Here is a 6106-nt window from a genome sequence, read left to right on the forward strand (position 1 = left end):
AGCCAACATGTGGAAACATGCTTTGTAAGTAGCCTGAAGGAAATGAATAACCTGTCTTGTCAATTTCTTCCAGGTGGGAAATATCTGTGCTCTCATCTCTGATAGCAATGTGTGTGACTCACTGGGAACAGCATAAGATTGCAAGTAATCTTTTCCTTTGTACCTTGGTAACCCATTGCAGTTCTCACTATAACATCAAATCTTTTCCCTTGTCTTCTTGGAGAACATTTGGTACTCTCACAGCTATTTCAATTCATAAATCGATCTAATTTGGGGAAATTCCAGCACTTTAAAGTTCTGGGGAATTGTCAGCAAACTCTGCATATAAACTAGTTAGTAAGACACGCAATACTTACATTTACTGAAAGAAATTGATCGTTCCACTCTTAATTCTAAATACACTTTCTTGGAGTACATGGAATACACACAGTGGGTAAACACACACACAAGAATGCACTGTAAATTGTAGCTCTTTAGAGTGTGGCAAGATTATTTTGGTTGCCTTTTTCTGCCATGTGAATCAGCTGAGAGCAGGTATGCAGAAAAAGTAATCCTGTGAGCAAAAATTAAAGAAGCTAGGTTTGTTCCAGAAATGATGCCATTAAGAGATTATGTTCTAGTCTGAAAATACAGATGAATGAACACCAGAACAGATTTACATTGGATTGTAATGGTGAACTCTTTTCCATTTGAAGTTTCAAGCAGCAGGTAAACATCTACTAAGAGTGTTGTCATAGAATATTCTTTACAACAGATAGTTGAGGTTATTTTTCAGTTTTATGACCTGGTGGAGCCAGCACATAAAATACATCATTAAAGAGATTATTGCCTTTTTACAGCATTCATGTAACTACAGACTTAAAATAACAGTGGGTACTGTATCATAATAAACAAAAAAAACTTACATTTGCACATGTATTGGGTGAAGGCTCCTGGCTTGAAGCTACAAGAACATTCATTTTAGCAGTGATATTAGTATTTACTAAGACTAAGTTTGATTTACAGAAAGGAGCAAAATTAATTATTAAATATGATATTCTTTGTAAAATTAATACAGTAAAGCGATCTCGTCTTCCTAGGATCAAATAATTACAATCCCAAACTATAAAACAAAATGATGTAATGATGACTCAGGCATGTAGGATCTTGTTTGACATGCTTGGTAGTCAAATTTCAGAACAGGAAATGTACAGACCAAAAAAGAAAAGAAAAGAAAAGAGAGATGGGTCTCTTTATTTGTCATTCCATTCACTAACTAAGAAACTCGGGTTGTTTCTAGACAGTAGGTTCCCAGAAACAGGAACCCAAAGGCATAGTGCAATTGTTCTATATGAATGGGGGTTTTCTATTAAGGTAAAAAAATGTACAGAAGGTAAGCACAAAAGGGTTACAAATAGGTAACATCTGGATTTCTGTAAATGAAGCAGGATGAGATTAGGCAGAAAAAAATGAAATGCAAAGATACAGAATGCCTGGCTCTACAACAGTACATGTGAAAAAGATCTTGGAGTCTTCATGGACAACAGGTTGAACATGAGCCAACAGTGTGATGCACAACTAAAACGCCAATGGGATTTTGGGCTTCATCAAAAGAGTATAGTGTCTAGATTGAGGGATGTCAAGGTACCTCTCTATTCTGCTTTGGTCAGACCTCACCTGGAATTCTGTGTCCAATTCTGGACACCACAATTTAAGAGAGTTATTGACAAGATGGAAGGTGTCCAGAGGAGAGTGACTAAAATGATCAAAGATCTGGAGACCATGCCCTATGAGGAGAGCTTCAGAAGAGAAGGTTGAGAGGAGACATGATCACCATGTTTAATTATGTGAAAGAATGTCATTAGGAAGAGGGAGCAGGCTTGTTTTCTGCTGCCCTGGAAATCAGGACTCAGAACAGTGGGTTCAAATTAGAGAAAAGGAGATTCCACCTGAACATTAGGAAGAATGTAATGAATGTAAGAGCCGTTCAACAGTAGAAGTCTCTGCCTCGGAGTGTGGTGAAAGGTCGTTCTTTGGAGACCTTTAAACAGAGGCTGGATGGCCAAATCTCCATTCTGTTATAGAACTTTGAATACCTTGTGCGCTTATTTTTCCATGGATTGATGGCAGTGAGGTAAATCTAGTACAGGTTTTAGTTTGAGATTTAATTAGGAACTATCCAATAGAGATGTGCATGAAAATTTTCTTTCGTTTCCTTCGTTCTATTGTTTTGTTTCGACTATTCGTCTACACAAAACAAATTACAACATTTTCATAGGAAACAAGAGGCAACACGAAAATGAAAGCTGCACAGTCATTGTGCCTGCTTTCGTTTTCCTTTCATTTCGGCCCTAGAACAATAAGCAGGTACTGACAGAGGGCTGCTTCCCCATGACATCTGATGTGTACCAATGGGTGATAATAATAATAATAATAATAATAATAATAATAATAATAATAATAACGATAGTTATTCTGGGACGCTAAGATGAGTCTGGGAGAGGAGTGCCTCCCCATTACATCTGATGTGTGCCAATGGGTATTAATATTAATATTAATAACAATAGTTACTCTGGGACGCTAAGCTGAGTCTAAGAGAGGAATGCTTTCCCATGACAGCTGATGTGTGCCAATGGCTATTAAGAATAATAATATTAATATTAATATCAGTAGTACTCTGGGGAAGACCCAAACATTTAAAAAGCTGGTGGGCTAAAAGAGGTCGAAATGCCCTCTGTGTGTGGCTATTTTCACCCCTCTAGCCCAAAAGCCAAGCGAGAGGGTGAACCTCAGAAGCCCTCCCATTGCAGCCAATGGTCCGAAAATTTTCATTTTTTTCGTAATACAGACAAAAATTCTGTTTGTATAGATGCCCCATTTTTGTTGGTGGGAACAAATATGAAAATGAGATGACAAGAATTAAACTACACAAAACAAACAGCAATTCCATACAAAAGCACAATACTAATATCCAGTCTCTTTGGTTCCGCACTTTGGATAGTTTCTTTAAAGTTTGCACCAAGGATTTTCCCTGAGCTGAGTAGGTATCATGCTATTCAATAAAATACATCTGCCAAATGGGAAACATCAGGCATGAGCTAATATAGCAAATGGAACTACTTTTAAGAAGACAAAAGCAAGATACAGCTAAAGGAGATATCCCAGGTGCAACTATTAATATCAATATAATATTTATGTGCAGGTAGACAAGTGCTGAGACACTACAACAACAGTCCCAACTGCTAGGGAGAGTATAACTGGAGTGAAAACAAACTGGAGCTGAAGAAAAGAAAACTCAGTAAAATGGGGCATGGGGAATACTTCCTATTTGTTTTTAAACATCTGTATCACTTTTTAAATTGTGACTAAGTCTTCTACAGGCAAACATCAGAATTTAACCTAACAATTCTAAATATCTAGTTTTTATGCTTTGGTTCTTCCATTAGCTTGATCTGTTGGTGGGGTTCCTATGCACCATCAGATGCAACTCACTGATCAATGCAGGGTCTCCCATTAGAGCATCCCCAACAGATTGCTGCCCAACCTCTTTTTGAAGACATCGAAAGAAGGCGATACCATCATTACTGTAGGCATTTGGTTCCATTGTCAAACGGCTCTCACTGACAAGATGTCCCTGCTAATGTACAGTTGAAATCTGCCCTTCTTAAAACCATTTGACCTAGTTCTACCCTAGTTCTACCCTCTGAGCCAGTAGACAACAGGCCTGCCCCACTGTCTTTGTGACAGCCCTTGAGGCATTTAAAGAGTGTGGACATGTTATTCCTCAGTCTTCTCTGTATCAAGCTGAACACGTGACAACACGCCCAGCTCCTTCAACCTCTCCTCAAATATATTGTTCTCCATAATGCTTATCCTTGTTCCCCTTTTCTGAACTCACTCCAACTTGTCTATAGTCTTCTTAATAATGAGTCATCCCCTTTTAAATCCTGAGCACCTTGCTATTATTACATCAAAGTTACCATTGCTTCCTATTAATACTGTACCAATCCTCTTTGAATGGAATCCCATTTGTCTTATCAGAAGAGCTCAAGTACATCTATAGCAATAGGTCATTTGTTTCCACTTGACATGAACACAGATTTGTTCTTGGGAAATAATGAATCTGTGGATTTTAAAATGAGAGGAGATACAGCAACTGGACTAATGTATACTTTGCCTTCTTCCCTACACAGTGCATGAGATAATAGAGATGCATACTTAATATCCATTTAGTAGAGTATGCAGCATTTCATAGCAAATAACAATCCATTTGGAGAACACATGGTTGAGCAGGGTCTGGACACAATAATTTTCACTAATAAATAAGTCAAAATGCAAGTGTGGATTGCTCAAAGGTTATGCAGAGAAGAGGAGAGTTAGGGACACTGTGGTTTACTGGAATGAGTATTTGTAGACTGCCTACCATCCATCATGTTATGGCAGAAAATCAGGACATGTGGCTGAACAACATTAAAGTGTGGTCAAAGGTGTGTTGGCAGGTTATGAGAGAACAGCCTTATTAATGTGGAAGGAGCATGGAAGTGCTATTTTGAGCAGATTGCAAAGAAAATAATCTAACAAAACAAATAAGCCAACAAGGAAGGATAAGACTCCACTTTCTCCTCCCCCTCCTGTTCAGTTGATTGAGCACAATCTACTTTTGCACTTTGACCTCAGTTTACAGGAATTGATATAAACTGAAAACAAAGTGAGACTGGAGAGAAGAGACAGAAACTGTGACATTTTACAAGTAGCTGATAAAGTGAAATGACAGAGAATTAATCAAAGCCATGGAACTGGGAAGGTTTGTCTATGAATCCCTGTTCATCCAACAAATTCACAAGCCACACCAAACCTCCACTACTCCTTTAAAAAGATGTTGTCATGATAAAATGCACACTGACTGTCCCAATTTTGGTGAAAAAAGTGTGTTGGGGGCAGAGCCGGCCCTAGGTATTTTTCAAGTGTAGGCGAACAGAATTTTGGTGCCCCCCCCCAAACCAAATCACTAAAAAATAAAAGTGTTGGATAAGCGAAAATGTTGGATAATAAGGAGGGATTAAGGAAAAGCCTATTAAACATCAAATTACATTAAGATTTTTACAAATTAAGCACTAAAACATCATGTTTTACAACAAATCAACAGAAAAAGCAGTTCAATACTTTGCGGAGGCAGGCCGCAGGAGACAGGAGTTGCCTTGATGGCACCCCCAACAAGATGGCGCCACAGGCAACTGCCTAGTTGGCCTGGTGGTTGAACCGCCTCTGGTTGGGGGGTATATAAAGTCTGAAGCACAAGTATCAGAAGTATATTTTTAAAATGCCCCTGAGAAAATTTTATTCTTTCATTTAGATCTGAAGTGTTCTGTTCTTTTGTGGTTTATTTATATGTTCATCTAATTGAGTCATATTGTCAGACACTCGTTCTAGTGAGAAAGAAGGTCTTTTGCAAATTCAGAAAAGTCCAATGTATGTTTTAAGGACTTAAAGCAAATTTTTCAGTTTTAGACTATTACAAGTTAATTTATTTAATTTGTTTGGGGGACTTCCAGACATCTGCAAATGGCAAAAAAAAAAAAAAACCATTCAAGTTCAAATGTCTACACCAGGGGTCCCCAAACTAAGGCCTGGGGGCCGGATGCGGCTCTCCAAGGTCATTTACCTGGCCCCCGCCCTCAGTTTTATAATATAATATTTTTATATCATTTTAAATAATAGAATATAATGTATATACATATAATGATAATAATATTATAATGTTATACAATATAATACTAATAATAATACCATATAATAATATTAATTCTTTGTTATATATTACATATAATATTACAGTATAGTGTTATAGTTCAATATAGTAATATATAATGCTAATATTGTGCTATGCTAATAATATATTGTATGTACATACAGCTCCTCTAAGTCCCCTTCGGGGTGAGAAGGGTGGGATATAAATGTAGTAAATGAATAAATAAATAATTTTAGACTTAGGCTCACCTAAAGTCTGAAATGACTTGAAGGCACACAACGACAACAATTCTAATTAACTTGACTATCTCATTGGCCAGAAGCAGGCCCACATTTCCCATTGAAATCCTGGTAGGTTTATGTTGGTTACAATTGTTTT

Source organism: Anolis carolinensis, chromosome 4 (genome assembly GCF_035594765.1).
Source record: "Anolis carolinensis isolate JA03-04 chromosome 4, rAnoCar3.1.pri, whole genome shotgun sequence".
NCBI lineage: Eukaryota > Metazoa > Chordata > Lepidosauria > Squamata > Dactyloidae > Anolis > Anolis carolinensis.